Consider the following 23,147-nt stretch of genomic DNA (forward strand, 5'->3'; position numbering starts at 1 on the left):
TCATTTATACATACATTAGGACTTGTTATGTAAGCTATAACACACAAAATGACATAGTAGACTCACTAGATCCCCTTAAGCTTAGCATGTATCCTAATTACCTATATGTGTACCATAAGGGGTCCATGTGTATTACTAAGTAATATAAGAGTCCTTATTACCTAATGAAACCTATTATGTAAGCTACAACACACATAATGACCTAGTAGGACTCCCTAGGTCCCCTTTAGACAAACATGTATCCTAATTACCTATATATGTAGCATAAGGGGTCCCTATATGTTGTTGAGTAATATAAGAGTCATTATTACCTAATAACACCTATTACACGATATTAAGACACATAGGGACCTATTATGTAAGCTATAACACACATAATGACATAGTAGACTCACTAGGTCCCCTTAAGTCAAACATATATCCTACTTACCCTATGTGTACCATAAGGGATCCTTATGTGTCATTGAGTAATATAAGACTCATTATTTCCTAATAAAACATATCATGCCCTATTAAGTCATTAGGAGCTATTAGAACCTCTAACACACATAATGCCCTAGTAGGACTCCTTAAGTCCCCTTAAGACATGTATCATAATTACCTATATGTGTACCATAAGGGGTCCCTATGTGTTGTTGAGTAATATAAGAGTTATTATTACCTACGCATACCTATTATGCCCTATTAAGACACATAGGGATCTATTATGTAAGATATAACACGCATGATAACTTAGTAGACTCACTAGGTCCCCTTAAGTCAAACATGTATCCTAATTACCTTATGTGTGCCTATATGTGTACCATAAGGGGTCCCTATGTGTCATTGAGTAATATAAGACTCATTATTAACTAATAAAACCTATTATTCCCTATTAAGAGGCATTAGGAACTATTAGAACCTATAACACACATAAAGACCTAGTACGACACCCTAGTTCCCCTTAAGACAAACAAGTATCCTAATTACCTATGTATTTACCATAAGGGGTCCATATGTGTCGTTGACTAATACAAGACTCATTATTACCTAACATGGTATTAGAGCTCCAAATCTCCATGCCCCTATTCTATTTATGAGAGGTTTAGCCTAACTTTCAGATCTGTGTTTTTTTATTTCAAAGGGTTTCATTTTTTATAGTTTTTTTGTATTGGATTTGGGGGTCACCTTTTTTTGGTGCACTTTGAGCCCAAAAAAACCTCACTGTAGAGCTCAGAGTGCCAAAAAAACCCTATTTTCATAAAAAAATTTGTCCAATTTGGACACATTTGGAATTTGAGGCAAAAACAAATTGCTCCCAGATTGAGCACATTCCCAAGGTAGTGATTTGATGATTTTTTAGCACATAAATCAAGATTTTTCGACATAGAAATTAAGATCTTTTGCACAAAACTTGAGATTTTTGGCATGAAATTTGAGATTTTTTGGCACACGATTTGAGATTTTTGGCACCCAAATCAAAAAATTTGCACGTAAATCAAGAAAATTTTGGTCCAAAATTGGCACACTTCCTGATGTAATTTTTGGTACTTGTGGTCATGCTTCCTGAGACATTTTGGCATGGATCTCGAGGTAGTAAAAAAAAATTGCCCTTTTAGCTCTTTTTTGACCTACATGTGTTTTTTGGTCATAACTTGTTCATCCAAACTATATTTTTTGCAAACAAGATATCATCGAAAAACTAGTTCTAAGTACATTCCAGTGGTGTAGGTTATTTTTAGTTTTGGTGCTTTTTATGGCTATTTTTCTGTTAAAGTTAGGAGTTCTATATTGCACTCTAGGAGACATATCTTAAGCATCTGATCTTTGCTTTGGGAATTCTTTATATCATTGGAAAGGTCTTTGAGAGCTCTTCCCAGTGATGTTGGTTGTTTCCATATTCTTCTCCAAGAACATTTTATTCAGTCTTTTTCATTTTTGCATCCTAGTGGATATCTTGGTTGTTTCAGGTCTAGGGATTGATTTCATTGCATCAGATGATTCTATTGAAAAATTTTATTCAATTGTATGTTGCCTTTGATGTTACACAAAATGTCAAGCCTTTACTAAGCAGTCAGTGTCAATCGAGCTCACTCGAGCATCGAAGACAGTTTCTTTTGTATGTCAAGCATTCCAGTTTTAACCAAGTTTGAGTTAGTATCTATCGAGCTCACTCGGGCATCGAAGGAAGATTCGGTGTTAATCGAGTTCACTCGGTTACCAAAGGAAAGTTAGCATGTATCCTGTGTTGACCGAGTTCACTCAGTTACCAAAGGAAAGTTAGCATTGATCAAGTTAGGTCGATTAACAAAGGGTTTTCCTATGTTGATCGAGTACTCAATTATGTATTAGACAACTGTCAGCATATTGAGTTTGATAGATTTTTGGGTTAATACTAGTCAACTTAAGGGATGAAATTTGTTTAATTAGAAGTGTATTCAAGTTGAATTGACAAGGTAAAACATATAAATGAAAGTTCAAGTTGACGATTGAAAAATTTGAACATGTGGAAGAGAAAAGATGAATAAAGGAAGCGAATTAGAAGGATAGCAGAGTATCTGAGTTGACCGAGCTACAAAGAATAATCTGATCAAGGAGGATCAAGTAAACAAGCCAAAACTATGATCTGAATCAACAAATTCAATTCCATCAACAATTAGGTCAAGTCATTGTTACTCTCTAATAATTGTAACAATGAATCAAGTCTCCTAATAGAGTTAGCCTAATAAATATTTTGCAAATCCTCTAACAAGGTGGTATTTCTAGATTGAAGTGTCTGAAGACCTCTAACAAGGCCACTCCTAATAGGGTGAATTAAATCCTCTAACAAGGTCACACCTAACAGTGTGTTTTGTAACCTTTAACAGGGTTGTCTCCTAATAGTGCTCACTTCAGAAGAGTGAAAAAAGGTAACTAGTTGCAATTGGTGGTTTTCCCAAATTGGGTTTCCACGTTAAATCTTAGTGTCTCTTGTGTTCATGTTATTTCTTTTATGCTTCTACAACTAAGTTAATTAATGTTAATCACATAAAACATCTTGAGAAGTAATTATTTCAGTGTTAACTGATTGTTTACCGAGTGATAGTAATTCTTAGTGTTAACTGAGCTTCAGCAAGATTTTGGTTTTGTATTGTATTGACATCTTAAGGGATCTTGGATTTGTTTTAGTGGCAACTAATTCAACCCTCCCTTATCAGTTACACCTTTCCATCTCCAACAGATTTGTCGTGGGTTGGACTATTTGTTGTACCAGCCTTATGTCTCTTCTGGTCTATTTAGACATCATTCGTATGCATTTTTTGCAAATACACTGAGATAAGGTGCCACTCTATTCGATTTCAAGATCTTGCACATATTTGTGTTTTGTTGTACTTGCACTACGTTGTAAAGTGCCTTGGGGGGGTTCATGTTGGCCATATTCACCATCTTCCTTTGTCAAGTGAGTGTTCCTTCCACGACATTAGCCTCATGATGTGTCGATAACATGTTTCATTATAGGTGTTTGTACTTATTTTGCACTCTCGATGTTCCTAGTTATTCTTTTTGTAGGATATATTGCATTCAACTTCAGTGTTCATGTCTTACCTCTTAGCATTATATGGGGCTATGTTGGTTTTATTGCTTTCTTGGTTTGATGGAGTGAGCTATGTATTCAGTATTTGATCCTATGTACTAGCCTTTTTTAGGAGGGTTTCAATTCTTCAGAACATTTTTTTTGGATCTAGGGGGTCCTTGATTTTTGAGTCACTTTGAGCCCAAATAGACATCACCGTTGAGCTTAGAGCACCCAAAAACCCCTATTTTCATACAAAATTTGTCTAATTTGGACAAAATTGGAATCTAAGGCAAAATAATTGCTCCCAAATTAGGCACATTTCTTGAGGCGATGATTTTGAGATTTTCGGTATGAAAATCAAGATTTTTTGGCACAAAAATTAAGGTTCTTATCCTCAAAATTTGATTTTTTTGACATGAAAATCAAGATTTTTCGGATTGGAAATCGAGCTTTGCTTTCTTGACAATATAGAATTTTGGCACAAAAATCAAGATTTTTGGCACAGAAATTGAAATTTTTTTGGCATGCAAATTCATATTTTTTTGTGTGAAAATCTAGATTTTGTACACAAATTGAGGTCATTTGGTACGGAAATCGATACATTTTGGCATAGATCCTGAGGCATTTTAAAAATTATTTTGCCCTTCCAGCTCTTTTTTGACCTGCCTATGGTTTTTTGGCCGTAACTTGCTCATCCAGAGTTCATTTTTTGCAAACAAGATATTATCGAAAAGTTGATTTTGAGCCCATCATGATGGTGTAGTGTATTTGGACTTTTGATGTCGTTTGGTTTCAAGTTTATGAAGTCAAAGTTATAGGTTCTATTTTGCACTCCGAGAGACATATCTTAAGACATCCTATTTTTTAGATTTTGCTCCAAGCACATCCCATTCAAATTTTTTCTTTTTTGCATTCTGGTGGATATCTTGGTTGTTTTAGGTCCAAAGATTGATTTTTTTGCTTCAGATGATTTTTCATGGGTTGTACTATCTCTTGTATTATCCTTATTTCTCCTTTAATCTTTGTTGACATCTTTTTGCAGTATTTTTGCAAACACACTGAGATAAAGTGTCACTCTATTGCATTTTGGGATCTTGCACTTCTTTGTGTTTTGTTGTACTTGCACTACATTATAAAGTTCCTTGGGGAGTTTCATGTTGGCCATATTCGTCATCTTCCTTTTTCAAGTGAGTGTTTCTTCCGTGACATTAGCCTCATGATGTGTCAATGACACATGCCATTTAGGCGCTTGTACATTATTTGCATTCTCGATGTTCCTGGTTCTTCTTTCTAGAAGAGATATTGCATTCAATTTCAGTGTTCATGTCTTACCTCCATTGTAGGGGGGTTATGTTGGTTCTAATGCTTTCTTGTTTCACTGGAGTGAGCTTTGTATTCATTATTTGATCCTATGTACTAGGCAATTATAGTGGTTGGATACCTATGCATTTCAATGAGATGGATCATTTATTTCATTCCTATTTTTTGAGGCCATGAAGAAAGCTTCCATCTTCGATTGATCATCTCTTTAGACTTAGTCTTCTCTACCTAGTCATGTTCTATACAATGGAGGTTCTTCAGATCAACAGTTTGGCAGTGTTTGCAACTTCATGCTTCAGTGGTGTTCTTCATTATCATCTTTTGTTCCTATCTTCTGGGACATTCCCTAGTTTGGAGGCTTCTTTAGTCCTTCACTAGTTCTTTTAGCATTTTTTCCATCTCTTTTTGGAGTAGGGTTTTTCCCATGTGGTTTTCTCTATTTCTCCTCTTTTTAGATATTTGGTTGTGCTTGGGTACCTCATCGGACTTTGTTACTCGGGCCCAATTCTACTTTCAGTAGCAGTTTCTAGGTTTTCAGCTACTCCCTAAGTTTGTCTTAAGGGGGGTGTTAGAGTAATAAAGTATTTAATTATTTATTAAATCATATCGATTTAATTATTTATTAAATCATATTGATTTAATTATTAAGTCACTTATTATCTCTAGTTTACTTAAGCTAAACTTTGGGCATAAAATATTTAATTCTTTTATTAATTATTATCATGAAGAATTAATTATTATCACGCAACCTAGGTTTTACCTTTTAGGGATTTAATCTCCTTTATAAGGATGGCCTCTCTTTGTAATTATAACATTCATTCACTTTTGATGACAACAATTTCTCTTTTTGCTCATCAAGAATGTCTCATCTATGGATATGGAAATTCCAACCTCCATAGCTTTTTCTTCTCTCTTTTTGTGATAGGTGTTTGCATGTAGGTGATTCTTGGGAGTTGTGGGGTTGATCTTTCATCAACTTCAACAAAAATGTATCCTAATTACCTGTATATTTACCATAAGGCATCCCTATGTGTTGTTGAGTAATATAAGACTCATTGTTACCTAATGAAACCTATTACACCCTATTAAGGCACATATTGACCTATTATGTAAGCTATAACAAACAAATGACCTACTAGACTCACTAGGTCCCTTTAAGACAAACATGTATTGTAATTACCTATATGTGTGCAATAAGGGTTCGTTACGTATCATTGAGTAATAATGAGTCTTATATTACTAAATGACACATAAGTACCCCTTATGGTACAAAAAATAGGCCATTAGGATACATGTTTGACTTAAGAGGACCTAGTGAGTCTACTAGGTCATTATGTGTTGAATAGCTTACATAATAGGTCCCTATGTGTCTTAATAGGGTGTAATAGGTGCCATTAGGTAATAATTACTCTTATATTACTCAACAACACATAGGGACCCCTTATGGTACACATATAGGTAATTAGGATAAATGTGTGTCTTAAGTGGACTTAGTGAGTCTACTAGGTCATTTTGTGTGTTATAGCTTACATAATAGGTCCTAATGTATCTTAATACGACATAATAGGCTTCATTGGGTAATAATGTATCTTATATTACTCAATGGCACATAGGGACCCCTTATGGTACACATATAGGTAATAAGGATACATGTTTGACTTAAGAGAACCTGGTGAGTCTACTAGGCAATTATGTGTATTATAGCTTATATAATAGGTCCTAGTGTGTCTTAATAGAGCTTAATAGATTTTATTAGGTAATAATGATTTTTATATTACTCAACAACATATAGAGACCCCTTTATAGTACACACATATAAATAATTAGGATGCATGTTTGTATTAAAGAGACCTAGTAAGTTTACTAGGTCATAATGTGTGTTATAGGTTCTAATAGGTCCTAATGTGTGTTATAGGTTCTAATAGGTCCTAATGTGTCTTAATAGGACATAAAGTCACCAAGAAATTAAAAACTCGTCAATAAATATATTATAGGACTATTGAACTGATCAAGAATTTACATTACACATATTTAAAAAACTTTAAAAACAATGTGTGTATAATATATTCACTCATTTATGTATGTATAATATATATAGATCTCAATATAAAATTCAAAACAATGTAAACTCATTTCAAAACAAACAAATAAAAAACTTTCAAAATAATGTAAACTCATTTCAAAACAAAAAACTCTTGACAACAAATAATATATTCATTGAACCATCAAAGCCACACGGACTCACTCATGTCATGTACATGTATATAATATATCTAGACCATAATATAGTTCAAAAAAATGTTAAGTCATTTCAAAATAAATAACTCATCCAAAAATAATATAGTGATTGAAACATCAAATCCACATGGATTCACTTTCAAATTCAACTTCACATTTGATTGTAATCTAGATAGTCTAGAGTTCTTGATACATATAGTCTGGATCCTCCCTATCTTTTATGTTCTCCAAAAGTATTTCAAGCTCTTCAAAATGCCACTTCCACTTCTGCTTGCCACATCCTCTTCTTGGCACTATATTAAATTATAGTTTTATCGCTATGACAAAGTGATTGTAATGTAGAACTTTCTTGCCACACATGTATTCAATAACTTGAATTCCATTTTTGTCAATCTTTTCTTCTTGATAATATGTGCCTTTGATAACAACTGAACTGGTTGGATAAGATTGTCCATCATTATATATAATTGGTTCTGGCAACTTGTATTTTTCTTCAGTGCATCTAAGAAGATAGTAGTCCACACCTTCTGTATTCTCAGTATTAACAACCACAACAAAAATATCACTTGTATGTACACACATGAATCTAGATTATACATATGTATATAAATTTAAATTCATTAATGTACATGATAAATAACTTTATTGTTTGATAGAAAAGACCAATACATGTACAAATGTGTATATATAAATGTGCACACAAACACACAGACGCAAACACCGATAACAAATAAATTAGAGACACATTTGCAATCAACTAAACATACAAGATCATGAATATCTAGGTTTTCATCATCTTCTTCAAAAGGAGTATTCATAATTAACTCTTTCAAATTCCATTGTGAAACATATCCATTTTCAATGTTCTTGCATTGATTCATTGGATTGTTTTCAACAGAGTCATTGCAAAGATATGATTTATCTCCTACTTGAATCAATAAAGGCTTATGTTGTCTTGCAGTCATTACTTGATGCATATTTCTAATACCAACAATGGGTTGACAATTATATGGATTAGATCGATCAATATCTGTCAAGCATGTACATAAGAATATGATATTAAATTATCTATTAACAATAGAGAAGAAGTAATTTAAATATATACAAGTTGGAATTCATTAAAAAAAAAAAAAATTTAACTTAAATTATCTAGATGAATTCAAACCTTTTTACCTTTCACTTTCCAAAAATAATGTTTGTTGTATTTTGTGTCCAAAATAGAAAAATGAGATCGACACCATTCAACAATTTTATTAGTCCCTGCCTTTGGTAGGTTACTAGTGGAATCATTAGATTCCATATTAGTTTGATAGAGAACATAATTTTTTAAAAAAATTGTACATATATATAGGTTTACTAAAGTTCTATAAAATAAATTATATTTGAAAAGTTGGAAAATATAACTTTTAGAGATCTAATTAGCTTTTGAGAAAAAAGGCAATGAGATAAATATATATTTATGCATAAAAATATATATTTATGCATAAAAATTATGGTAGCATCAGCACTGTAGCATTTAATAGTAATATTAATACTACTTAATATTATTAAATGAACCCGATGTCCTTATTTTGAAGCATCGCTATCACTACTGCAATATAAACAGGGAGATTTGAAGCATAAATTCAAAGAGCTGCCGATCTCACACTCCGTCGGCATTAGCAATCTGTAAAACTTTTCTGCAGGTGAAAACTGCTTCTTTTTTACATAATTTAGTTTTCAATCTCAAATTTTTGTTTCTAGCCCAATTTTATGTCGAGTGTAATGTTGTGTGAAAATTTAACAATTTTTTAAGGCTAGAATCACAAGCAAAATTCACAGAATTGTGTCTGGAGTAAAGATTCTAAGTGGGTCTCTTTCTTCTCTGATTTTATTGACATAATACAGAATCTAATTCTTTTTCCAAGTTTTTTCAATCGCTTTGGACTAGACCCATTTGAGCTTACTAAGGTTTTCAATAGACACTCCCTTGTATTTTCTCTACTGCGGATTTAGTTTTGATCATAACAAATTGGACAAACCCAACCATGGAATCGGTCAGTGAATTTAACTTTTCCAGTTGTTGCTATATCAATTTAATATTATCCATTCAATTTTGGACAAAATAATTAGCGACAGGTTATAGCTGGAAAAACATTTAACCAAGCATTACGCTTTCAGCAGTCCAAATTATATATTTTTTTCTTTTAAATACAAGTTTTATAGCAGTCCAAACTATCTAATTTTTTTCTAACGTTGGTATCACACAAACAAAGTCTATTATGATAAGAGGTATTCATTTTGATTTCATATCCTGAAATTAAGCACCAGTGAGGACAGTTGCCTTCAATTTATTTTTCTTTCTTTGTTTTGAATATGCAGATTCTTAGAGAGGGCCAGCTTTCGTGCAGGATTGGATTCTAGGCGCCTCAAATCAATTCTAGATTGTAAATGTTGATGATTTTCTCAAAATTTTATCAATAAATTTATCCTTGGATTTCAACTGTTGATAAATTTCAAGTAGCTTTATGGTAAATTTATCCCTAAAATTGAATGTTGACGAATTGCAGAGCGTGATGATAATAATGCCCACTCTTTTCGTTGATTTAATTGGTGAAGTTATTCTACATTTTCTTTTCTTTTCTTTTTCTCCAAGGTGTACTAAATTCATATATGTATTTGAAATGTATATAAATCATCATGTTTTTTCATAATTTAGCTGAATTTTTAGTTAATCTAGGCAGAGATGTTGATATTTTATTTGAATTAGTTTTCGGCTTTGAGAATTTTGTTAGGCTCAAATCACAAGCAAAATTTCAGATTTGTACATGAGTAAAGATTGGACATGATGTTGGGATCTTCATGATCTGCATATTTTGTAATTGAAAACAACAAAAATGTGAGAAAAAAAATTCACTGGGTTTTTGGGAATCTGGAAAAAAAAAATATGTTTGACTTTTTTTTTTTTCTTTTTTTTTTTGGTCTTTAGTGCATTTTGTCTTGAGATTAGCCAGTCTGTAAAGATTCTTAGTGGGCCTGTTTCTTCTCCAGATTTTATTAACATCTTCGGATTTTATTAACAGAATGTAAGAATATAGAATCTAATTCTATTTTTCAAGCTTTTCAATTGCTTTGAACTAGACCCATTTGACCTTTCTAAGGTTTTAAATCGCTTTGTAATTGTACCATTTCATTTGTTTTAACTTTTGAAACCCTTTGCTACATACCCAATTTGTAGGGTTTGTGCTTAGTTTACAGGATTTCATATATATATATATATATATTTTTTTTTTTTTTTCAAAAAACCTATGACTTCTTTTTGGTGCTATGGTCATATTTCAGATAAAAATGACATGAATATTTCATTTTGTTTTTTAAAGTTTGAAAAATATGCATGTCATGAATAATGATAACTTTCCCTTTTTTCTGTGCTAATAAGATAATGAGGCTCTTCCATGTATGATCTAATATGCAATAGATCGCCTAATTTGCTACTCCAGTTTTGGAGATCTTGAGGTTTGACAACCATTGCAAAATCATTTGGAAAAAAATATTTGTCTATCAAATAAGACTATGAATTAGATCTGGAAAAATTTGAAACTAGCCTTTGGAATTTTAAAAGATGAATTCCAAAAGTAATAGTTGTTTTGCAAGGTTTTCAAAATATTTGGGGCTTTATCCAGCGAACTTTTTTGGTGAACCGGTTTTGAAGACTATCGAATTATCCAACAGATATGAAAAAATAAGACCTCCAACCCTGGACGTCACCCCTAGAAGATGGAAGTGGCATAGGAGGAGAATTCTCCTCAAAGAGTGCTCACTTAGTAACTAAAATATCTCTCAAATTGAAGACCTCTCAAGGATCGATATTCTTTGAAGACCTTTATTGTAGCTTATTTTAAGCTGATAATTGGATAAAATCACAAATTTAATTCTTTGATGAACCTACTCTAGGCTTTCATATTTTTTTTAAGAACAAAATTTTCTTTAATTTTTTTGCGAATATAAAATTTTATTTCAATATTTATAAATTTTTAAATATAATTAGCATTGTATAATGATTATCAAGTAATACATATTTTATTTGTACAAAATTTACATCATCTAGTTCTTCAATTTTCAAAGCAATGAATTTCCTTTGTTGAGTAGCCTCACAATTTTGAACTATTTAAATCTTAGAAAAGAATGTTTTTTTCTCACTCTAGTCTTTGTGTATAGCCTAATAATCTTTTAGCAAATTTAAACTTTAAAATTTTTAAATAAAATAAATTTTTAAACAAAAATACATATAGGATGCGGCTATCCTCCCTACAAATTGCACCATTCACTAAATTTTAAGAAAATGAAAACACAATGAAAATTTTTGAAAGTTTTAGCATTTGATCTTCATGATCAGTATATTTTGTGATAAAAAACAACAAAAATTTTAAGAAAATTTTGTTGTGTTTTCGTGAATATGAAAAAGAATCATGTTTGACTTTTTTTTGTCTTCAGCACATTTTGTTTAGAGATTAGCCAGCACCATACATATTAAATTCACCTTATCAATATCCATGACTGCTTATGAAAACACCAGTACTTTAACCAAAACCAAGGAGCACATTAAGGACACCAGAAGGTATTCCAGCCTACATTTCCTCTTGACTAATGAAGATAAGAGGTTTAAATATGATTTAATGTGTTTTGGTACCATTTTAACTAATTATTGATAAGATTGTTTCTACCTTAGTGTGTATCTTTCATTCACAATTGAATAGAAGAGTTGTCTTAACAATATATGGGAAAAATATGTCATCTTCAGTTATGTTTCACATACCTCACCAAATAAATGGGCACATTAAAGTACAATTAAGGGCATCAGTTTTATAGGTTTGATGACTATCATGCATCCACAGGTCAAAGTAGGACCGATCTTTAGGAAAAACATGATTAGGGGAAAGTTCCATGGTATAATATGACCACATACCCACATAACTATTGGTATGCTTATCTTTTCAAAACAGCTCTCTATCATTTTAGTCACTTCTTCAAATTTCTTGCTTGCTATTTAACTCGCATATCTCCCTTTTTTTGGTCTAGGGATGCTTCACCAAATTGAAGACACTCATCTTAAATGGGACACAGTCAATTCCATATCCATGTTATATGATCAAAAAAAAATTGTCTATGTCACTCCACCCATCTCATACATGTCTCAACACTTTTATATGCATATTCCTTCACAATAGTAGCAAAAAATTGTTTTCCATATCTCTATTGTTTATCTGTTGTGAATATGTTTAATACAAATATTTTTCTCACATTTGCATTTTAAAGCTCCATATGCATTGTTCCCTACTCCTTCACTTTAGCTAATTTTTTGGCAAGCATCACAAAGGCAGGAACTTTGGCGCTTGCACCCTTGTTTAAATTCTCTATCAAGTTATCTGCAAAAAAAAAATGAAAATGAGTTACATGAAATATTTAAAAAATAAAAACCAATTTTTTCTACCTTGAAGTTCATGTTCTTAAAGTGCATGCTTCACACATTCTCTTGCTCCATCACGCACTCCTTCCCCATGTCCACTTTCAAATAATTTATAGATGAAATCAACATTGCATCTACTATGCTGCATTACTAATTAGTTAAACACTTTTTCAAATTCATAGTGCCCCACAATACACATTTGTTGATATAATATGTACATGTACATGTATAAATTGATAGATAAGCTTTAAATTTAAATGACATATGACTTTTAAAATTAACTTTTAAAATCTAGAGGTCTAATACATTTATAACTTACCCACCAAAATCCAATGTTGTGAAACATTTTTTTCGCATTGTGAAAGATCATCAAAAAACATTTCAAAATAATGAGTCACATAGCTCCTAGCATGTACCTGATCATCACTAATATAGAAATTCACCTCCCTGATGATAATTCACTCATTTGGAGTACTTTCTACCCCAAATCAACTTGTGCATATTTTTAAGTAACTTGTACAAATATTGCAACTTGGTTAGAATGACAATATTGTGCTTGAAGTTGAGATTGAGGGGAAAATGTGCAGTTCTTAGAAAAATCTACAATTGAAAAAATACAACTAGGTGAAAAAGAATTTTTAGATTCACGAAACTGTTTGGCTAGAAATCGTGCACCATGACAATGATGAATATGTGGATATAGCATGGTGTGAAATGTGTTCATAAACTCAAGGTAGAGCAATCCACTCTCCTTCAATGCAATTTTTTTTATTCCTCTCCGGTCTTGTTTTTTAGGTTTCGTATTCAAACCTCTTCCACAAAACTAACTTCATAACATCAATATTCTTAGTTTCAAATGGAAATTTTTGTAAATGTCCATTATGAATGCATTCACCTTTTATAAACTCAAATTTGGAGTCATCTACATCATCTGATTTATCACATAGAATAGATTTCACAAACTATGTTGTACTTCCAGGGATAACCATATCTTTATTAACTTATGTCATGAAATTTTCATATGATGGCAAATATAAATGAAACTCAACATGATTTTGGAAACAAGCTTCACGATGCGTATGAAGAAATGCTGCAACATCTCAAACTTTCTTTGACTGATTTTCACATCTGAAAATTCCTGCTTGAATGCATCGAACAACTCACTTTGTGTTGTATCAACAAAATGTTTTGCATGTGAAATATTTCTACCTATCTCTTTATCTCTTATTTATATAACTTCCCTTCTATTAGATGAAACGTGAGAGTGACTAGTCTAATATTCAGTGACACATCTTCTTACATCTTAAAAAATTCTATCTTTTCAAGGAAGTCTACAAATACTTACCAAATTGTTTTCAATATTTTCATCTAACATGTTGCTCCTTCGAATATATCTTAGAACAATTCTTCTTGAAACATTTAGTAAACTAGAAATTGCTTGAACTTGTCTTTTACGTGTCAACCTCTTGCTAGAAATCGTAGTCATCAAACATCAAGTGAATTGACTCCTTGACGTTTACTCTTAACAAATTCAAAGCATCAAGAAAATTTTCAAGTACTATTTCTTTTATTTGACCTCTTAAGGTTTTCTTATTGTCAACACCCAACAACTCTGAAACTGGTATCAATTCTCTTTTTTTGACTAATCTGACAAATAATTGTGCTTTCCCTATGAAAGATTTATTCTCAAAATATTCTTTCCACATTTTTCTAAGATGCAATTTAATTGTGCTACTAGGTACCATGTCTTTAAATGAAACTTGATTAAAAAGAGAATCTTCATTCAATTCCGTCAAATGTTCTATGCAAGAAAAAATATTTTGATTATTGGTACCAACATCTTCTCGAGCTTTACTTGCATTTTCTTCAACATTAATAGTTACCTCTTCGTCATCAAAAATTTAACAAGCATGTTTTGTGTGTCCTTTCATTTTGTCATCTCTCTTTTGACCATATTTCCTTCTTTTTCTTTGACTTCCCATTACACTTGAAGTATTCAAATAAATCACTTTAGTACTCTATAAAAAAATTGGTTTTCCACTACCTCATCCCAAATAAAAAAATTTAGTACTCTATATTAAAATTGGTTTTCCACCTTTTATACACTCGAATTTGAAGTTGTCTGCATCATCTGATTTATCACATAGAATAGACTTCACAAATTATGTTGTACTTCCATGGATAACCATATCTTTATTAACTTATGTCATGAAATTTTCATATGATTGCAAATATAAATGAAACTCAACATGATTTTGGAAACAAGCTTCACGATACGTATGAAGGAATGCTGCAACATCTCAAACTTTCTTTGACTGATTTTCACATCTAGAAATTCTTGCTTGAATGCATTGAACAACTCACTTTGTGTTGTATCAACAAAATGTTTTGCATGTGAAATATTTCTACCTATCTCTTTATCTCTTATTTGTATAACTTCCCTTCTATTAGATGAAACTTGAGAGTGACTAGTCTAATATTAAGTGACACATCTTCTTACATCTTAAAAATTTCTATCTTTTCAAGGAAGTCTACAAATACTTACCAAATTATTTTCAATATTTTCATCTAACATGTTTCTCCTTCGAATATATCTTAGAACAGTTCTTCTTGAAACATTTAGTAAACTAGAAATTGCTTGAACTTGTCTTTTACGTGTCAACCTCTTGCTAGAAATCATAGTCATCAATTCTCTACATACATCAACTAAATTGACACCTTGACGTTTACTCTTAACAAATTCAAAGCATCAAGAAAATTTTCAAGTACTATTTCTTTTATTTGACCTCCTAAGGTTTTCTTATTGTCAACACCCAACAACTCCAAAACTGGTGCCAATTCTCTTTTTTTGACTAGTCTGACAAATAATTGTGCTTTCCCTATGAAAGATTTATTCTCAAAATATTCTTCCCACATTTTTCTAAGATGCAATTTAATTGTGCTACTAGGTACCATGTCTTTAGATGAAACTTGATTAAAAAGAGAATCTTCATTCAATTCCATCAAATGATCTATGCCAGAAAAAATATTTTGGTTATTGGTACCAACGTCTTCTCGAGCTTTACTTGCATTTTCTTCAACATTAATAGGTACCTCTTCGTCATCAAAAATTTAACAAGCATGTTTTGTGTGTCCTTTCATTTTGTCATCTCTCTTTTGACCATATTTCCTCCTTTTTCTTTGACTTCCCATTACACTTGAAGTATTCAAATAAATCACTTTAGTACTCTATAAAAAAATTGGTTTTCCACTACCTCGTCCCAAAGCACCAATTAAGTAGCCAAATAACCACTAGGAGCGAATTACTTGAATAATTTGATTTGAAAATAACTATTTTGATTCCTCTTTTATATGAGGTGGTAGCACCCATGTGACCGTAGGCAATGGGTTGACCCATATATTGGCTTGGACGAGTGGTACTCAACTGAGTGGGACTCGACCGAGTCCCTTGATATGGTTTGCCATGTGGCAACCACATCACCCAAATATGTATGTTAATGAAACTTTAGAATTTAAGGCCCAATTTTCCAATTTAAATTTGACAAACATGAAAGACCAAAAAATACAATTTCGTAGATCTCTCAATGATGAATCTTAGCCTATAATTTTCTCGAATTTGGATTAGAAAAATAATATTTAATTTATTAAATAATGTAAGTGAGTATATTAAGTTTTCAAAAGAGGTAGATTCAAAAAAAAAAAATAGTTGATTGTATCCAAAAAATATTAAATGTATATGTTGCACTAGAGGAGAGAGCCCTCTTCAAGAATATGTAATTTGTTTTTTGTTTGGAATAGATTTGATAAGGGAACGATGTTGGAAGATGAAAACTATCAAGTTATGAAAAGTTTGACTTTGAAAAGCTACAACTCACAAAATATAGGGAAAAAAAAATCTCTCTCTTTTTCTACACTAGCTATACGTCTTTTGACATATATTTTAAATTTTGACCAAAAAATATTTTTTTTGCATATAGTTTTTTGGCAGAAAGTAAAACCTCTATTTTTCGACATTTTTTAGCAATTAAAAAATCATCTTAAATTTTAAAAAATTAAATTAAATTCATAATATTCTCATTGTTTTACACATTTCATTAGTTTACATCATTCTTAAAATTACTAACAAAAATATTACTTTTTGGTCATTAAAGTTTATCAGTTTTACTGGTGTTAACCTTTTCCTTAATAAAAGTGTGACAGTTGATTGCGCTTTTACCCTAAAATCTTAATGAAGCAATAAATTAGCTCAGAGAGAGAGAGAGAGAGAGAGAGAGAGAGAGAGAGAGAGAGAGAGAGAGAGAGAGAGAGAGAGAGAGAGAGAGAGAGAGAGAGAGAGAGAGAGAGAGAGAGAGAGAGAGAGAGAGAGAGAGAGAGAGAGCTTAAGGAGAAACAGTGCAAGATACCTTTCTACTTACAAAATTAATGACTAGAAACTATGATACAAAAATTCACTACAGATTTGGAATCAAGACATAAAATCTAGAAGACCCTGGAAAGTGCAAATCTCTAGGTACATGTTGACCTAGTCAACCTATACTAGTATATGTTTTACCTGATGCCCACATTCCCAAAGGGTAAAAAATCAATTGACCTAAGATCTCATGGAAGTTTCCAACTATAGGTTTCTGAATCCAAATTTACAATTCCAATAGCTTGTTCGTGTATATAAGAAAAAATGTTTTTTGTTGGGAACGAGTGGATTTCCTTGGTCAAGAATACATTTAGAAATTAACCTTGAAAGGGAAAAGTATGAAAAAACATATAAATAAGTAAGATAAATGTAATGATTAACCTTACTTGATAAAAACCTTGTTAGGAAGAGTTATGTTATTGCTAGATGTTGTTGATGTTGAGTCCTCAAAATGAATATAGGAAATCTCCACAAATTAAATGGTTTTAATTAATACAAAATCATGGAGCCATGTATGTATATGCGCATAAAGGACGAATAAGATGAATGCCATAATATAGATCTCCTCCCCTGATAGCCAATAAAATGCTAGATCTTGAAGAGGAATGCTCATAATGGATCCTTGAAAAAGAGCTTGAAAATTGCATTGAAAAACTTGAATATGCTTTCTTTATGTCCTTGAGTGTGAGAGTTCTTGTATATATGTATACATTATCAAAATGAAGTTCCCAAACTTCCTTATATACTAGTTTTCAAGATAAAAAATAAAGCAAGTTGATAGGGTCACCCAATTTAAAAGTTTAAAAACCTAAGATAAAACTGAAAAAAGGTCAGGGTACAGGTTGATCTAGTCGATCTAGTTAACCTATACCATTATAGTTTGACTAGGTTGATCTATATCAGGTATAGGTTGATTAGGTTGACATATACTACGATTATTTTGAGGAATAATAATCTCAGAGTCTCAAAACTGCACAACAATAATTGGGGAAAAGTTGAAAGAGTGGGAAAAAGAGTCATTTGAAAACAAATGCATCCATGGACCATTAAATCACTAAAGGGGAGGAGCTAAAAGGATTTAAATTATTGGTGCTTCCATTTTAAGACATTACAATAAGAATTTTATGACTCTCTCTCTCTCTCTCTCTCTCTCTCTCTCTCTCTCTCTCTCTCTCTCTCTCTCTCTCTCTCTCTCTCTCTCTCTCTCTCTATATATATATATATATATATATATATATATATATATATATATATATATCACACCTCATATATCTTTCCTAACTTACATCCATATCTATCTCACCTTTATATTCCATTGTTTACTCTCTCTATATTATCCTCTCTCTCTCTCTCTCTCAATTTGAATTTATTAAAACCTTTGTTATGCCCAAGTTTTTTTTTTGCAAAATGACCCACCCCTTCCCCCCCTCTCTCTCTCTCCATGATATATACATATATATATTTTCTTTCTCTCTTCCCCATTTTCCTTTCCATCTCAATATTTATCTATCTCTTCATCTATCTCCCTCCCCTCTCCCTCTACAATTCCTCATGTCTTCATCTCCTTTATCACTTTAATTCACCATCTAGATGTCCATCTATCTTTCCTTTTTACTCTTCCATTTTCTTTGCATCTCTTAATTCCTATATATACCACACACCCCCCACGCCTCTTCATTCATTATGAAAATTAACATGAGGATGTTTGTAATGGTGCCTCATTATTTTCTTGTTTCAAAGGTTCTATTTTGACTACGTTTAGAAGGACCAATAATTGATTCAAAATTGTCACTTCTCTATTGATACCTTTGATACTTAAGACGTCATTTTCTAAATGGCCTATTGATTAAAATTAGAGACCAATCATTGCCCAATAGTTTTAGTTTTATGGCAAGATACTCCAGATTAATGGTGGGCTCTTCCAAAAATACCACAAGCTTCTTTAGATGCATCAAGACTGCTACAATTTTTACCATGTTGCATGTAATCAATATTTATTATTTTTCTTTCTTTATTATTATTTCCTCTAATGAGGTGACTTTATCTTGGAAACTCTTTTTTGTTTCTCTTTCACAAATTAATCAAATGCATTTTTAGATTTCCAATAGTCATTTTAGAGTATAATTGTAACAACCCACTCGGGAACCCAACAGAAATTAACTTAATATGTTACAATATTTTACTAAATTGTTTTTGCGAAGTTTGCATAACATAAGATAACAATGCAAAAGCAATATACACTTATGCTTCAAGTACATATAAACAATTACAAATACAGTTTTCATTTCCTCAAGGGTTCCTTCATGTTGATTCACATTTAAGAAGGTTTTGTTAGTTAGTTTTAATCTTAAGTACAATGTCGATAGCCATGATGAAAATATAAACATAATCTCATAGGAAAATACATAAGTAGAATCAATAAAATGAAGTATATCCAATGCACATTTCATAAGGTATGTAACAATAAATACAAGTACAAAATATTACCATACATCATCTCATAGGATCTCAGGATACAAGGTACGTGATATGTAGATACATCAAATGAATAGAAATCTCCAAGATAATAAAAAGAATGATAATGGTACTACTACATTAATGAACATCCAATATCGATGCCAATATGAGGGGGACCCAAATGCTAAGAAGTCACCACCTCCCAACTGCATGGTCACCTAGTCATGCTCCCATTCCCACTAGGTAGGGGAGATAATGTACGATCCACACATAGATAATCAAACCATAAAATCAACAACACAAATCCTAGCTAAGGATCCTAAAAGCTCTCTACAACAAGTAGTACTACTCATACCAAAAGACTATCCCAGAGGCAACCCAAAACAAAAAATAAATAAATATAAATATAAATAAGAAACCTAAGATGCATATGGGGAAGTGCCATCACATGAGTCAACTCTAAGGGTACCCAAGTAGTCTCTCTAGACTTCGCCCCCTAGTGGTGGCTCTATGCGGCATCAGTAATTCTTTCGTATGAACAAGGAAGCTAGCTATGCAAGATCGCAATCAAGCGTCTTCTCTCACTCCCATCCTAGCATATACTAGTGCTCAAGGCATGGGTGAGGAACACTAAATATTTTTAATTTATTTTTAAACCCATCATTCAATGTGTAGTTTTATCACTTAATTAAGTTACTTACAATGATTTACCCTGGCAGCCACTTAGGGCCCAGACCCCCATTGCAAGACACTTCACCCCTGTACACCTAGATAACCTATCCTAATGCTCCATTTAAAATAATCCAAATAATACCAAAATATTCTCATTAATTATAATCACGAAATTTTCCAAAGTAAAATAATAGAGCATAGGAAAGAACATCTCATCCAAACAAAGATTCATTATCCATCTCAATATAACATCTCAAAGAATCATCCATCCCATAATGTATATCACATAATCATAGTAACAATCCATAAAGTCTCATAATCATGAGAATAATAAACCAATATCTATAACATCCATTTCCATCCTAGAGTACATCACACATAAATATAACCATTCAAATTATATATTGAATCATAAAATAACATACTTCGCAACACAACCACCTACAACATAGATCGACATAAATGATAACATTAGGTGACTAGGTAAATCAAACTTAACAAAAATAAAGGTCGTCACCCCCTTTGATTAAAAGACATAATGATTGGATCTAGAACGATTATTCACACTTACACTCCAAACCATACACAGACTAATTGAGACATGAAAATGGTTATATTATTTCATATAGAAAATATAATCTCAGAGCCTTTGGTGTGCAATACTGATTGGCCAACTACATAAGCCCAAAATGTCATAAAAGAAAATACAACAAAGTCATATACTCAAAAATCACAATAATAATACAAGTTTAGTTTATTAATTTATATTCTAAGGTTCAATTTGACTATAAGAATTTATGTTCAAAATATGCATAAACCCCTACGGTATGTGTAAATAAATTCTTCATAGATATTAATTTAGCATGATTAACCAATATTATAATTATATTAGTGCTAGTAATTTATTGAATATATTAATATTTAACTAAAAATTTAATTTTTAATCAAATATTAATATGTTATCTATTAATCTCATATTGGTTTTGACATATGAGTGACAATACACTTAAGTCATTCACTAGATAGAACTTAGTTCATGTCGAGCATAAGTTGTCAGATAGTGTATGTTGAGTGAGATGTATAGTATGTATCGAGTAAATAGTAAGTGTTGAGTCACTCAAGTGTTGAGCAGACAGTTGATGCTGAGTGATTCAGATGTCGAGTGATCAATGAATGCTAAGTCATTAAGAGACTAAGTTACAGCATTGAAGATACAGTGGATATCGAGCATCAGAGACTTCAAGTGTTGAGTAAAATAGTTTTGGACATAGTTGTTTGTAATGGCACAAACTTCTATGTAAACTATTTTTTAGCTGACTTAAGGATTATTTTTTGATTCTAGATGACAAGAACAGATCTATATTAAGGATCCCTATGCAATACATGTAACCAATTAGTTAAAGGGATGATGGATTGAGCAAAAAAATGGATGAATCACAATTGTTGATTCATACCTAACCTTAAGTAACCTAGATACTTTTAAGGAAGGAAAACCCTAAAACATTGTATATGCGAAGAGAGAAGTTTGCATGCACAAACAAAGCATTCATGGTGACTAAGGAGTTGTGATAATCATCAAGTTATGACTTGCAAAATCAGTTAGAGGAGAACAAAGGAAAGAAGTTAGAGGGAAAAAGTGATACATTTGATCAGAGAGGATCAAAGATACATGCAAAGAGGTGATCTATTATCTAGCAGCAAAGTGCTAACCACAGGATCATTACTGAGACATTCTAACAAGTGAATCAGTTAAATCTCTTAATAGAGTAATCCTAATAGGCTATTGAAAATCCTTTAACAGGGTGCTTACTTCATTGTAAGTTTAATTCCTTTAATCAGTCACACTTCTAATAGGTTGTTGAAATCATTTAACAAGATAAGTTCTAACAATCTTGTAAGCCATTAACAGGGCAGACCTTTCACAGGGTAAATCATAGTTTATTATCAAACATTATAACCTTCATTAGATACACTTTACAACTGCAATAGTGAAGATTTGTGGGTGTCATCCCCACCCCAATGTTACCTTCTCATTGGAGGGTTTCTGGGTAACCAAATATCTTATGTCATATATGTGTTGAATATTTATTTGATTTCATGCTATGAATGAACATACTTAGTTTGGTATTTCAATTTACATGCAAATTGTGAGATGGATGTGTGGTGAATGTTTTAAGGGTTAAATATTTGAAGGACCAATTCACTCCGCACCCCCCCCTCTCATAATTTACTTTCCCTATTGTATTTCCAACAATTGGTATCAAAGATGTGTTCTCTAGAAAGGAAAGATCTTGAAGATTGAAGTCTACAAGTTGGGAAAGACTATTGAGAATTAGAAAATTGAAATCCCACTTGCCCTACATCAGTTGAATGAAGAAAGAGACGAGTTGAAGCACTCATTAAAGAGAAGAAAGTAGATAACTACTGAGGAGAATGACAAAAATTACCAAGAGGAATACACTACTAAATTATTTGCAGATGGAAACTCAAGTGAATTTGATGTAGCAGTTGCAGATCTTATGGAAAAGAATGGTGCCCTAACTGGAGAGGTTAGAAATCTTAAGATAGAACAAGAAGTCCACTCAGTATTGCTATGTGAAGTGACCGAGTAGAAAAATAAAGTTGAGGAAGACAGAGTCATGATTGAAGATTGCAAAAGGATACTGATCAACAGACTGGCAAAGAAGACATCGAAGGTAAATAGGATTGCTCACATGCAACTGGAAATAATGAATCAAATGATGATTACCAATCATGAATTGAATGGAAATGATATTGATATCACAACCTTGAAATTACAAAATGAACAACTAAGAAATGATCTGAAAAGAGAAAAAGAATTTGTTGAAAGTTTCAACAAACCTAGTGAAGCCATCAAGTATTTTGAGAAATTGATGAGATCTCCTAGATCCAATGATGATACTACTGGATTGGAATACACCAGCACTAAAGAAGGAGAATCATCTAAAAGTGGTGAACAAAGAAACAACAAAGGTAAGAACTACAAACCTACTTGTCGTAATCCTGGAAAGATAGGTCATACAACAAATGTTTGCAAGAGCAACAAT

The sequence above is a fragment of the Cupressus sempervirens genome, chromosome 3 (assembly GCF_028749045.1).
Source record: "Cupressus sempervirens isolate cs-2001-9-10 chromosome 3, ASM2874904v1, whole genome shotgun sequence".
In the NCBI taxonomy this organism is placed as follows: Eukaryota; Viridiplantae; Streptophyta; class Pinopsida; order Cupressales; family Cupressaceae; genus Cupressus; species Cupressus sempervirens.